Source organism: Macaca fascicularis, chromosome 17 (assembly GCF_037993035.2).
Source record: "Macaca fascicularis isolate 582-1 chromosome 17, T2T-MFA8v1.1".
In the NCBI taxonomy this organism is placed as follows: Eukaryota; Metazoa; Chordata; class Mammalia; order Primates; family Cercopithecidae; genus Macaca; species Macaca fascicularis.
This window is the reverse complement of record NC_088391.1, coordinates 86,200,651-86,215,620: the sequence shown is the minus strand read 5'-3', so window position 1 is coordinate 86,215,620 and position 14,970 is coordinate 86,200,651. Positions and strand designations below refer to the sequence as shown.

The 14,970-nt window shown below is 44.4% G+C and overlaps 1 protein-coding gene across 9 annotated transcripts in view; it reads left to right on the top strand.

The window, feature by feature from the left end:
- The window catches only part of ABCC4 (ATP binding cassette subfamily C member 4 (PEL blood group)), a 291,853-nt gene that overhangs the window by 27,154 nt on the left and 249,729 nt on the right, over positions 1 to 14,970 (top strand). Inside the window, exon 2 of one of the 9 annotated variants that reach the window (XM_065533395.2) lies at positions 9,711 to 9,863. The exons of the other annotated variants lie outside the window; for them this stretch is intronic. The gene's annotated coding sequence lies outside the window, so the exon portion shown is untranslated. The remainder of the gene's footprint in view (positions 1 to 9,710; positions 9,864 to 14,970) is intronic. 9 annotated transcript variants of the gene reach the window in all.

The window sequence follows — 14,970 nt, the reverse complement described above, 5'->3', positions numbered from 1 at the left end:
CACTGCAACTTTTGCCTCCTGGGTTCAAGCAGTTCTCCTGCCTCAGCTTCCTAAGTAGCCGTGACTACAGGCGTGTACCAGCACACCTGGTTAATTTTGTGCTTTTAGTAGAGACAGAGTTTCACCATGTTGGCCAGGCTGGTCTCGAACTCCTGGCCTCAGGTGATCTGCCTGCCTTGGCTTCCCAAAGTGCTGGGATTACAGGCGTGAGCCACTGTGGCCGGCCCATGGGTTATTAATAAAGGCATCTCTATCTGCTGTGGTTTGAGAGGGGTTGAAGGCTACTTCCCATGGGAATGAGTGAGGAAGAGCCTATTGCACTCTGGTGTCTTTGAGGGAAACAGAGAGGGGTAGCGCCTTCTCTGCTCTTGGGTTCCACAGCTGGGGATTGGGAGATTACTCTTTTATCAACTGGTGTTTTTTTTTTTTTTTTTTTTTTTGAGGCAGGGTCTCACTGTGTCACCTAGGCTAGAGTACAGTGGCATAATCACAGCTTGCTGCAGCTTTGACCACTTTTTTTTCTTTTTCTTTTTGTTTTGGAGATGGGTCCCGTACTGTCTCCCCGGCTCGAGTGCAGTGGTGAGATCGTGGCTCACTGCAGCCTTGACCTCCTGGGCTTAAGTGATCCTCCCACTTCAGCCTCTGGAATAGCTGGGACCACAGGCATGTTCCACCATGCCTAGCTAATAAAACACTTTTTTTGTAGGGACTAGGTCTTGCCATGTTGCCCAGGCTGGTCTGACTCCTGGGCTTAAGCAATCCTCCCGCCTTAGCCCCTCAAAGTAGTGAGATTATAGGCATGAGCCATTGTGCTCAGACCTGAAATTTGTTTTAAAAAGTGCCCTGGGAGTCACTATGGAGTATTCTCTCTAAATTTATTTCCTATCAAGTCAGCCCTTTAACAGACCATGTATGGCAGCTTTTCGAAGAATGTTTTAGGTCTTTCTAAATTTGCAGCTATTCGGGCTGAGGATTGGCGTGTTTGTAATTGACCTAATGCTTCAAAGAATGGACTGGTTCAGCTGGAATTTTCTTAAAATCTATCCCATTGACGTAGTATTGCACAAGGAGAAAAGTATATGATTTGTAATTAGCGTATCCACTTTAACTCTGAATAACAGGCATAAAGGTTATTACATTTTAAATCAGTGTTAACAGTTTTAGACAGCTGTTCTTTGTTACTTGATTTGTTTTTCTTTTTTTGAGACAGAGTCTTACTGTGTCACCCAGGCTGGAGTGCAGTGCAGAGATTGCAGTCCACTGCAGCCTGTATTTTGAGGGACAGTTGTTTTTGCTCATTAGAGTGCTGCTGAGAGAGTTGATTTCCTAGCTCTAGAGTCACTGCCAAGAGTCCTAAACACTTTCCTAGAAGAGAGGTGGTAAGGATGGTTACAAAGAAGCAGGACTGATTGGTGTAGAAATTGGTTTCATGTTCACAGCCAACATGGAGATGGGGGAGTTTTGGATCAGACCTGGCACAGGGCCACGAAGGCTTTGTGTATTTTGTTTACGGAGCTTAAGCAATCTCAGTTATTAGCTTGTGGATAATTACCAGAAATGTGAACTTAAATCCGTGCTTATTTATTTAACCCCTTGCCTTTTCTCCTGAGAATGTAGGGTGGTGGCATTATAAAAACTAAAGCAAAAGCAAGGCTCTACCACTTTCGTAGTGGTTCTGCTTTACTTGCAGTAAAATCATAGTGGGATGACCAAACTGCCCTTCCTCTCCAAACTTCCTACCATTTACTGTAAAATAATGTGGATCATAGGGTGATGTAGGCCAGGGGCTGGAGTCTGTGTCAGAATGTTCCTGTGGAGGTTTGTATGTTAAAAATTAAAATGAGAACCCGTTTTATTTTATTCTATTTTATTTTATTTTATTTTATTTTTTGAGATGGAGTCTTGCTCTGTTGCCCAGGCTGGAGTGCAGTGGCACAATCTCAGCTCACTACAACATCTGCCTCGCGGGTTCAAGAGATGATCCTGCGGGCAGCCTCCTAAGTAGCTGGGATTACAGGTACCCACCACCACAACTGGCTAATTTTCATGTTTTTTAGTAGAGACAGGGTTTCACCATGTTGGCCAGGCTGGTGTCGAACTCCTGACCTCAAGTGATCCACCCACCTCGGCCTCCCAAAATGCTGGGATTACAGGCGTGAGCCATCGCGCCTGGCTTATTCTATGTTGATTTTTATGATGGTCAATGAGATGTGGCCACAGGAGGAGGCAGAGGAAGTGCTCAGGAAGGCCAAGGTTATTATACTCACAGGTCCTAGGGACAGGAAGCATGTCATGTCCTGCAGGGCCATATGGGGAAGCATCAGTCTTGGTCCCCCCTCTAGGAGCATGAAGGGGCAGGAGTGAGGGGAGAGTCTGGGCCGTGGTCTTTCTTGAGATTTCATGGACAGGGCAGGGGAGTGCATATGAACAGTTTAGAATTGGCTAGTTTGAATAATTTTGGCAGGCTGTAATCTACAGGCGTGGTTTCTAGTTGCCTGTTATCAGGCCCTGTCATGATACAGGTGAAGAAATACTGCTTCCTGGGGTGGACAGGCCAGATAAAGAAGGCACAGCTCTGGGTTGGTTGGTTTGCGTATCAGAGCTGTGCTCCTGGCTGGGCCCTGCTGGTTCTAAGAATTGGCCAGCTCTGGGAAGGACAGTCTCTCCCCAGCCAGAGAGGTTTTCAAAATGTCAAGACATCATAATATGCACAAAGTAAAAACTATAAACAGTACAAAGGCCCTGAACAGGGTCACCCTGCTGTCTGAGAAATCTGATGGCCTGGCTGAAGGAGAAAATTGCTTGGTGAGAAGCTAAAGCAGGCTCGGTAGTTGTATGAGTCTGTTTTCACGCTGCTAATAAAGACACACCTGAGACTGGGCAATTTACAAAAGAAGAGGTTTAATGGACTTACAGTTCCATGTGGCTGGGGAGACCTCACAATCATGACGGAAGGCAAGGAGGAGCAAGTCACATGGATGGCAGCAGGCAAAAAGAGAGCTTGTGCAGGGAAACTCTTGTTGTTAAAACCGTCAGATCTCGTGAGACTTCTTCACTATCACAAGAACAGCATAGGAAAGACCCGCCCCCATGATACAATTATCTCCCGTCAGATCCCTCCCACAAAATGTGGGAATTGTGGGAGCTAGGGAGCTACAAGATGAGGTTTGGGTGGGGACACAGAGCCAAGCCATATCAGTAGTGTAAACCTGGAGCCAGCAGAAGGAGGCATTTGACAGAACAGGAGGGTCCATGGTGCTCAAAGTCTTAGGACAAATAGTTCCCATGGAACAGAAGGCAACGCACCTGGCCCTGTTGCGTTTAATTTTAACTTTGCTGTATTTTCAATGATCCTCCAGGGAACTGGTGGCACACCCTGAGTCTGCTTGGTGGGCTAAAGACTCACAACCTGAGGGAAGGGGCCCGGAACGAAAGGAAGCCATGGCACAGGGTGTCATTTGGGACCCCATGCCCATCCAAGCCGACAGCTGCAGTAAGGCTGAGCAAAACACTCCTACCCGAACCTCACTCTGACATTGTGGGAGGCCCTACCTTGTCAAAGCTGAAAGAAACGTCAGGAAAAGAAAATGCCCAAAATAATTGTAACACATGTGCTATTAGTTTGGAGACTTTGGTAAAAGGTTTGGAAGTTTCAGGGAAGATTCCAGATCAGCAGGGACCATATTCTTCATAAATTGCTCTTTGAATTAGGATAAAAAAAATCAATTGCCATAGATAAAATTTCTGGGATTTTTATGAGCCCAACCTGTTTTCCAGGTTAATCATGCCTAAATATCTTGTTTTTTTTCTTCTTGCCTTTCCTGTCATGTAATGTCACTGGGGTCCTGTAGGGGGTGGGTGTGTGTGTGTGTGTGTGTGTGTGTGTGTGTGTGTGTATGATTTTGTGTCAGGTAGCAGGTGTTTAGGTTTGTCTAGCACGTGTTTATTTTATTTTTATTTTTTTATTTGTTTTTTCGAGACGGAGTCTCACTCTGTCACCCAGGCTGGGGTGCAATGGTGACATCTAGGCTCACTGCAACCTCTGCCTCCTGGGTTCAAGCGATTCTCCTGTCTCAGCCTCTCCAATAGCTGGGATTACAGGCACACAGCACCACACCTGGCTAATTTTTGTATTTTTAGTAGAGACGGGGTTTTACCATGTTGGCCAGGCTGGTCTCAAACTCCTGACCTCAGGTGATCCACCTGTCTTGGCCTCCCAAAGTGCTGGGATTACGGGTGTGAGCCACCGTGCCCGGCCCCATGTGTTTAGTACTAGATGCTAAAATCAATCTGTGGCCTTGTGGAGTTTATAATCCACTGAATTAATTTAGATTAATTCACAGGATTAATTTAGATTTCATGTTTGAATATGAAATTTGTGGTCATTTAAACAGAAACTGGGCTGAAAAGTACTTTTTCTCTGTCTGTGAAAGGTTTTTTTTTTAAGGCAAATGAACAGTATAAATTAGATTGCTTAGAGAATGTTGTAAACACATTTTACCACAGACACTTTATGTGCTCAAAGAGGCCTGTTGCAGTGGCTCACGCCTGTAATCCCAGCACGTTGGGAGCCCAAGGCAGGTGGATCACCTGAGCTCAGGAATTTGAGACCAGGCTGGCCAACATAGTAAAACCCTGTCTCTACTAAAAATACAAAAAATTAGCCAGGTGTGGTGGCAGATGCCTGTAATCCCAGCTACTTGGGAGGCTGAGGCAGGAGAATCACTTGAACCTAGGAGGTGGAGGTTGCAGTGAGCCGAGATTGTGCCGTTGCGCTCCAGCCTGGGCAACAAGAGCGAAAGTTCGTCACCAAAAAAAAAAAAAAAAAAAAAAAAAAGGAGATATATGCTCAAAGAACATGCTGGAGCATTTCCCCTAAGGAAGTTATCTCAGGTACTGGAGATTAATCAGCCTGCACCTCTTTGTGTATATTCAATACTTTAGATATTTTTTGTGAGTTCAAACTGGCTTTTTCTTAAAGTTGGTGGGGAGAGGTATGTCATCAGACTTCTTGGTTGGGTGGGAGCTTTTTAGATTGAGTCCAGCCTGTTTTCCAGGCTGTTGGCTATTGGTGATTAAAGGCCCAGGGAATCCTGCTTGTCTCCTTCCAGTTTTGTGCAGAGCTATGTCACGCTGCGTGCTCTGTTTCTGTTAGGACCAACATCTGTTTGTTATATAAATAGAAAAGGAACATAAAGCTAAGGAACCAAGAAGTTCCATTGCAAATCAGTATCTCTCAAAGTATCCTTGATGTTTGGTAGAAGTTCTCCGCTTCCCGAAATTTTTGGACAAACATTGTGATATTCATAAATACCGAACTGCTAGGATATTGAGGGCTGAGGTAACGCAAATATTTGCTGAGGTTTTGTAGATTAATAATCTGTTAATCATAGCTGTGGCCTTAGAGAATAAACAACCTCTGTGTAGGCTTCTGTGTAAGAATGGCACAGCTGATGGGGGCCTCTGCGAACCAAAGGCCAGCGTGTGACCTTCTTATCCTCTACTTCCTAGGCCAGCAGTGACTGCCTTTGGAGATCTCATTGTTTACAGCCCTGTCTCTGACTCAAGGTGGCAGACTGTGTTTTTGGTAGAGCCCAGCCAGCCCCTGTCACATTGCACACTAACGTAATCTGTCTGCAGCTGTCTCTGGATTCATTATTTAGCTGCACTAACTGGAGTTAATCATAGATCTGAGCTAAACTTTGTTATGGGTCAGGAGAGAAAGGCCATCTGGCTATTTCTTGGGTCGTTTTGGGTGTATTTTTCCACTGCTCATCATTTGACCACCATCTTTTTTTTTTTTTTTTTAGATGGAGTCTTGCTCTATCTCCCAGGCTGGAGTGCAGTGGCGTGATCTGGGCTCACTGCAAGCTCCACCTTCTGGGTTCATGCCATTCTCCTGCCTTAGCCTCCCGAGTAGCTGGGACTACAGGCAGCCGCCACCATGCCCGGCTAATTTTTTGTATTTTTAGTAGAGACAGGGTTTCACTGTGTTAACCAGATGGTCTCTATCTCCTGACTTTGTGATCCTCTCGCCTCGGCCTCCCAAAGTGCTGGGATTACAGGCATGAGCCACCGTGCCCAGCCCATTTGGCCACCATCTATTAGGCATCTGAAAGAAGAGAAACTCATGGGTGATGGCTCTGCCTGTAGCTTCCCTACTCAGTGTGGTTTGCAGACAGTAGCATTGCCAGCATCTGGGGCTGGGGAGAAACACAGGGTCTCATGTTCTGTCCCAGACTTAGTATCAGAATCTGTACTAGATCTCAGGCGTGGGCCAACCAGCCCCTGTTATGTGTTTGGTTGACACTGGGCTGCTGCTGGTAGACCTCCCTTTCTCTTCTATGCCACAGGGTCTCATCAAACTGCAAAGGAGCTGGGTAATAGAGTCAAACCCTGTGCCAGGAATGATGGGAGAAGGAAGGGCCAGATCCACAAATGGGCCAAGGAATGGATTAGGTGAGCTAAGCTGTGGTTGTAGTTCAGCCATCACTATTATGCCCACCTTTTCTTATTCCTTTCCTATTTGTTTTTCTTTTCTTTTCTTTCCTTTTTTTTTTTTTTTCACAGCCTGGTAATGTGGAATATTTACTTTTCTTAAATCACTGTATTAAAAGATGAAAAAAGTCATTTTTCCTCTTCCCCTTCCCACAGTCATTGCTGATTAGAGGAAATACTAACAAAATATACTAATTTCATTTGCAACCACAGATAACACCAATATTAATAGTTGGGTGACTGTCCCTCTTCTCATAGAGAAAACCCAATGCCTATCAAATGCCCAGCATTGAAGAGCTATACAAATGTGGATTTTCCGGTAGTCTTCCTCCCTCCCTTCCTTTATCCTCTCTTATGACAGAAAATTACAAACATGTGCAAAAGTAGAGGGAACAGTAATGAATCCCTGAATACCAGTCTGTCAATGATCAATTCCCAGCCAACCTTGACCCTCCTTCTACTCATTTCCTGCCCTAGAAGTGTTACTTTTTTGGCACATCTGATGAGTGAAGTGAAGAATGGTATTTCATTGCTCTGTTTTTCTTTTCTCTATTCTTTGCTTTTCTTGCAAAACCCCACTCTGTCACCATGCATTTGTTACGTAATTGTCACATGTATCTGTAGGAAATGGCCAGTATATGATTATATATACGCTGTTAAATTATCCATTGAAATCACATTGTGTTCCTTCTCACTACATTTTTTAACCTTTATGTTATAAAGCAGATACAGAATATTATACAAGCAAATGTGTAACTTGGATAATTAATTATAAGGTTAACATCCTGGTAAGTAACAACCAGATCAAGAAATAAGATTTTGCTGGTCCCTGTTCTGTGTCCTGTCTAAATTCCAGGCTCCTTCCTTCCCTCAAAAAGAACTGAAAGTCAACTTCAAATTCTTTGTAGTCTATGTTACCTTTAAATCTTGATCAATGTTGTGTATTGTGTATATGTGTGTGTGTGTGTGTGTGTGTGTGTATATATATATATATATATATTTTTTTTTTTCTTTTTTGAGATGGAGTCTCGCTGTGTCACCCAGGCTGGAGTGCAGTGGTGCAGTCTTGGCTCACTGCAGCCTCCAGCTCCTGTGTTCAAGCAGTCCTGCCTAAGTCACTAGAATAGCAGGTCAGCTACTGACAGGTTGTAGCTAGTGCTGCTGACAGGTTGTAGGCTCTGTATTTGGAATATTTAGGTACGGCAAATCAGGGTGGCCCAGCCCACCCTGACTTCGGGTCAACCAGCTGCAAATTCTATGCTTCCCATGACCCCCCTTGGGTTCAATGATCTGCTAGAATGACTCACAGAACTCAGGGAAGTGCTGCGCTTACCATTACAGTTTCACTACAGCAAATGGATGCCAACTGGAACCAGAGGGAGAGCCCCAAATACAAAGCTTTCTTGTCCCATCCCTGGGGAGTTGAGACCTGTCACTTCCTAGCCTACTAGTGTGTGACAATGCCCAGAGTATTACCAGCTAGGAAATCTCATCCGGGTTTTGGTGTCTGGAGTTTTTATTGGAGCTTCATTACATCAACACGATTGATGGGCTCATTGGTCATGGGATTGATCTCAGTCTCCAGTATCCCCTACCCTGGAGGTTGGGCAATAGCAGTTGGCTCAGAGCCCAACCCTCTCATCACAGGGCTGGTCTTTGTGACATGCACAGCCCCCATCCTGAGTCATTTTGTTAACCTCAGCTGCTAGGGACCCACTAGGTTATATTACGTCCCTGATAATTTATGTTAGTGTAAACCATCAGGGACCACACTTCTATTACTTGGGGAATTCCAAGTATTTGGAGGAACCAGGGACAAAACCCAGCCAAATTCTTTATTACGTGAGTTCCTTCCCTTCCACTCCTTAGTCTTCATTTCTCTGGCCCTGTTTACTTTGACCACCCAGCCCCTTGTCACTGTGCCTATAGAACTTTGCAGAAGACAAGTCAGGGGAGCTGGTGTATTAGTCCATTTTCACACTGCTGATAAAGACATACCCAAGACTGGGCAGTTCACAAAAGAAAGTGGTTTAATGGACAGTTCCAGTGTGGCTGGGGAGGTCTCACAATCCTGGCAGAAGCAAAAGGCACATCTCACATGGCGGCAGACAAGAGAACTTATGTAGGGAAACTCCACTTTATAAAACCAGCAGATCTCTTGAGACCTATTCACTATCATGGGAATAGCATGGGAAAGATCTGCCCCCATGATTCAGTTACCTCCTACCAGGGCCCTCCCACAACACGTGGGAATTGTGGGAGCTATAATTCAAGATGAGATTTGATGGCCAGGTGCGATGGCTTACGACTGTAGTCCCAGCACTTTGGGAGGCCGAGGTGGGCGGATCACTTGAGATCAGGAGTTTGAGACCAGCCTGTCCAACATAACATGGTGAAACCCCATCTCTACTAAAAATACAAAACAAATTAGCTGGACATGGTGGCAGGCGCCTGTAATCACAGCTACTTGAGAGGCTGAAGCAAGAGAATCACTTGAACCTGGGAGGTGGAGGTTGCAGTGAGCTGAGATGGCACCACTGCACTCCAGCCTTGGTGACAGAGTGAAACTCCGTCTCAAAAAAAAGATGAGATTTGAGTGGAGACAGAGTGAAACTCTGTCTCAAAAAAGAAAAAAAACAAAGAGATTTGAGTGAGGATACAGCCAAACCATATCAGCTGGTAATGCAGCACACAGAAATAGGAGAGAGCCCAGGGGGCAATGTTACCTAGGCACTCTCGCCAAAGGGATAATGCCCCACTTACTAATGGGGGAAGATGGCCTGGCAGGCTCCCGAGAGCCTGTCACTTGTTGGTGCGAGGGCTCTGAACTCTGCTGTCTGGACGAGTCTCAGCCCTGTCACATGCAACCTGCATGCCCCAGGACAGCTACATGTCTGCCATATGCCTGAGTTTTCCCATCCATAGGGAATGGTGATAACGACACTGCATCATTTTGCTGAGGCTGCCGTAACAAATTCCTACACACTTGGTTGTTTAAGACAATAGAAATTTATTCTCTTACAGTTCAGGAGGCCAGAAGGTAAAAAATCCAGGTCTAGGCAGGGCTGTGTTCCCTCGATAAGGTGGGGTGAATATTCCTTGCCTCTCCCAGCTTCTGGTGGCTCCCAGCAGTCGTTGGTGTCCTTCACTTGTGTCTGCATCACTTGAGTCTCTACCTGTGTTTACACCTCCTTCTCTTCTGTCTGTCCCAGGTCTCCCCTGCCTCTTTCTTGGAAGGACACTTGTCATTGGATTTAGGACCCACTTGGATAATCCAGGATGATGTCTTCACTCCAGTGTCCTCAGTTTAATTCCATGTGCAAATACACTTTTTCCAAATAACATTCAGTCCTTTACCATGAAAGGTAATACTCACAGGTACTGGGGGTCAGGACTTGGGCATATCTTTTTGGGACCACCATTAAACCCCCTTCAGGAGCCTACTTCACAGGATTGTGAGGATTGCCTCAAAATGCTTGAACCGGTGCCTGGCACACACTAAGTGCTGTTAAGTGCTGGTGACTGGTGGGGACAGATACAGCCCGATCTTTTGTGTAATCTTGACTCCTTATTTCCCCTTATTTTAATCTTTTCCCCTTCACAGTTATCTAAGTGTACGTGGGGTACGCATATTTAATTTTCATACTAAGAGATTTTTTCAATCTGTATGGAAGCCATGTACTTGCCTCTCCTTCAGGGCTGGGATTTTTTTCATTTTGCTGGCTGTGAGCACACACACAAGCCCGCAGGTGCCTAAGCCTCTTGTATGCGTGTTTTGAACTGTGTCCTCTGAGTTATGTGTCTAGGTGCATGCCCTCTTGTTAGTGTGGGTCTCCTTCCCCTCTGTAGCACTTCCTAATGTTAGGCATTTGTCCGTTACAGCAGCTATTCAGTGATTTCCTACTTGCTCAAATTCCTGGCCTCAAGCAATCCTTGAGCCTCAGCCTCCCAAAGGGTTGGGATTATAGGCATGAGCCACTGCACCTGGCTAATTTCGTGTTTTACCTCGTTAACCTTTTATTTTTATACTTTTAATCTTTTTTTTTTTCTTCTTGTGTCATGCTTTTAAACCAGTACTCTAGAGTTTTCATCATTGTCTTTTAAATATTTTAACATCTGGTAGTGTCTTTTAACTTTTTATTTTGAAATAATTCAACCTGATGAAAAAGTGCAAGGGTGGTACATACATACCACTCCTGTATACCCTTCATCCAGATTCCCTAATGTTAACTTCTACCATAGTTGTCATTGTCTCTTTCTCTGTTTATACATATTATCCTTTGTTATCTGAACTACTTGAAAGTGGATTGTAGTCTGGACGTGGTTGTTCCCACCTGTAATCTTAGCACTTTGGGAGGCTGAGGTGGTTGGATCACCTGAGGTCAGGAGTTCGAGACGAGCCTGGCCAACATGATGAAACCCTGTCCCTACTAAAAATACAAAAAAATTAGCTAGGTGTGGTGGTGTGCGCCTGTAATCCCAGCTACTTGGGAAGCTGAGGCAGGAGAATCGCTTGAACTCAGGAAGCAGAGGTTGCAGTGAGCCGAGATCGCACTTCACTCCAGTCTGAGGGAGAGAGCAAAACTCGGTCTCAAAAAAAAAAAAAATAAATAAAGTGGATTGTAGACATGAGGCCCCTTACACCTAAATATTTTAGTGCATGTGTCTTAAATAAAAGGGCACTTTCCATCGTAGTTACAGAACACCCAACAAAATTCAGAAATTTATCTTCAAACTCCATAACCAGTTTCCCTGTATTAGTTTTTTGGGCCCAAGATCCCATAATGTATTTGGCTGTCATATTTCTTTAGTATCCTTTAGTCTGGAACACTTTTGCAGTCTTTTCTTGTCTCTCATGTCCTTGATAATTTGAAAAATATTCAGGTCATCACATTCTAGAATATTCTTCAAAGATGCAAAAAAATGTGATGTGACCTCATAGCAGAAATACCATAAAAATAAATACAGTATCCTCAGTGCATCGTATCCAGAGGCACACAATGGTGATGGTAACTGTTATCACTTGGTTAAGGTCGTGTCTGCCAGGTTTCCCTGTTCTAAAGTTGATTATGCAATACTTTATTCTTTTAAATATGTGTTTTATGGGGAGATAATTGGAGGCTATGAAAATATCTTACTTCCCATGAATCTTTTACCCACTGATTTTAGCAACCATGGATGGCTTTTCAATAAGTAAATCACTTATTACTGTGGAAGTTGCCAAATGACGATTTTTTTTTTCTGATTCTATTGTTAATTCTGATCTTAATTGTTTGGCATTCTATAGTAAGAAATATTCTGTTTCCCTCATTTATTCACTCATTTATTTATAGCATTATGGGCTTATGAATAATTTTATTTGTTGGATTTGAATCCATTACACTTATGATTTATTTTGGTGCTCAGATTACCCCAGGTTTGGCCATTGGGAGCTCCTGTGTCCTTTGGACATGTTTTGGGATTCTTTGAACATTTCCTTACTTCTGTGGCACAAAAAGGTAGTCCAGACATGTCGTGTACTTTTTTTTTTTTTTTTTTTAGACAGAGTCTAGCCCAGGCTGGAGTGCAGTGGTGTGATCTCAGCTCACTGCAAGCTCCGCCTCCTGGGTTCACACCATTCTCCTGCCTCAGCCTCCCGAGCAGCTGGGACTACAGGCACTCACCACTATGCCTGGCTAATTTATTTGTAGTATCAGTAGAGACAGGGTTTCACCATGTTAGCCAGGATGATCTCGGTCTCCTGACCTTGTGATCCACCGGTCTCGGCCTCCCAAAGTGCTGGGATTACAGGCGTGAGCCACTGCGCCCGACCATCTTGTACTTCTTTTTCCCCAATCTTGGATTCAGCCATTTCTCCAAGGAACCTCTGCATTAAAAAAAAAGTTACATGTTCTTTTTAATAAGTGGATACTGTATTTAGAAACAGTGCTGGGCACTATGCACATTTTTTTTTTTTTTTTTTGAGACGGAGTTTCACTCTGTTACCCAGACTGGAGTGCAGTGGCATGATCTCGGCTCACTGTAACCTCTGCTTCCTGGGTTCAAGCAATTCTCCTGCCTCAGTCTCTCAAGTAGCTAGGATTACAGGCGCATGCCACTACGCCTGGCTAAATTTTGTATTTTTAGTAGAGATAGGGTTTCACCATGTTGGCTAGGCCGGTCTTGAACTCCTGACCTCAGGTGATCCACCCACCTTGGCCTCCCAAAGTGCTGGGATTACAGGCATGAGCCACCGTGCCCGGCCTAGGCATATTTATTGTTATGGGATCTCATTGCTTCTAGGCACTCTAAGCAGACAAAGCTAGGATGTATTTGCATACACAGATCAACACATATTATTTATATATTTGTGTGTATGTGTATATACACATACAGACATATGCATGTGCAGTTGGTTCTTGTTACTAGTGGAGCTCTATAAAGTCTCCACAAACACAGGACTAGTGAACACTGAACCATTGCTTCCAGGGGAAATACAGGGTTAGGTTCCTATGCGCCTTTGGTCACATTTTTGTCAGCCATTTAATATATAACCTTGTTTTATGCATGTTTCTGCTTAGAGACACTTTATTTAATATATAGTTAATTCATTAACTTTGAATTAACAGCCAGCAGCACTATAGCTCATGCCTGAAGGAAGCTTCTATAACACACGTTTTTTCTGTAGGGCACATGACAGACCTCTTGCGCTTTGATACACCAGACTGCACTTGAGCGTGATGCTTGGGGCCATTGTAGACAGCGAAGTCACCCACAAAAATCCCCAGAATGTGAAGAACATGGTACTGAACATCCCACAAAAGGATATTTGTTTCTACTCTAAGAGCGGGAATAAGAAGGCAGAGTGTCGGCTGGGTGTGGTGGCTCACACCTGTAATCCCAGCACAGGTGGCATTGTAATCACACCTAGGGAGGCCTAGGTGGCTGGATCGCTTGAGGTCAGGAGTTCGAGACCAGCCTTGCCAACATGGTGAAACCCCATCTCTACTAAAAACACCAAAAATTAGCCGGGCTTGGTGGCATGTGTCTGTAACCCCAGCTACTCGGGAGGATGAAGCAGGAGAATCGCTTGAACCCAGGAAGCAGAGGTTGCAGTGAGTCAAGATTATGCTACTGCACTCCAGCCTGGGCGACAGAGTGAGACTCTTGTCTTGGGGGGGAAAAAAGAAAAAAAAAAGTCTAAGTGTCATTTCGTTTGACTTCAGCTGGGAGCATGCATGTTGGGTGACTCAGATATTTTGCTGCTCTGTGCACGTCTGTGAAGGACTGCAGGACACCTGGAGGACTGATTTTTTAATTTAGCAAGTAGGCAAACTCACAAGTACAGGATTTGTCACTAAAGAGCATCAAGTGTATATTGATTTCTCTATCTTTATTTCGGTATCTATTTATATAGATGTGTATTAGGAAACACATTAGGTAGACTTCACACCAGGGCTTCAAATCACAGTTCAAAATCTCATGCTTTGTTCTGGCTTTCCCTCTTTCCGTATTTGTGTCTTCATCCTTCAGTAGTGAGAAACTTGACTCCTTCTGTCCTCAACACCTTGACTTCTTTGCTCAGTCCTCTTGTTTCTCACCAGGGCCCCAGCCACACGGGCCGTCTACTTGCAGGGCATGTTCCTTGGACCTGGTGTGCGGGGCTCCAGGGCTGTGCTCCCAGGCTGCTGCTTGTGAACTTGCGGAGAGCTGCCCCCCAGGCATGTTGCCCTAGGCTGGCCTCCCAACCTAGTGGATACTTCTTTTGATCATTGTTCACTGTAACCTCAAGCCCCTGGGCTCAAGCATCCCTCCTACCTCAGCCTCCAGAGTGGCTAGGACTACAGATGCGTGCCACTGTGCCCAGCCATTTAATTAATTAATTAATTATTATTTTTTTTTTGTGGAGATAAGGTCTCACTATGTTGCCCAGGCTGGTCTTGAACATTTGGGCTCAAGAGATCCCCCTGCCTCAGTCTCCCAAAGCATTGGTATTATAGGCATGAGCCACCATGCCTGGCTTGAAGTTAGTTTCTTATTAATGTTTTCAGTATCATTAGACTATAGTAATGCAGTAGATTTTTGACTGTTTATTGGTATTGTACATCTTGCAACCCTAATGTGCTAGCTTACTGTCTTCAGTCAATGTAGGATTGGAGTTCTAATTGTGTAAAACTCTCTGTATATAAGGTTTATTACTTTGTGTTTTTTCTTTAATAGCCATGTCACCATTAATACTAGTAAATGGATGAGCCGTTCCTTTGTAATATCTTATTTTAATGACAATGAATTTAAGGTATGTTTTGCTGATAAGAAGAGCTGCTCATGGATACAGCTTTTGATGTTACTGCTGTGCTGGTTCTAGGTAATTTCTTTTTTTTAACACGGTGTCTTGCTCTGTCACGTAGGCTGGAGTGCAGTGGTGTGATTTTGGCTCACTGCAACATCCGCCTGTCGGGTTCAAGCAATTCTTCTGCCTCAGCTTCCTGAGTA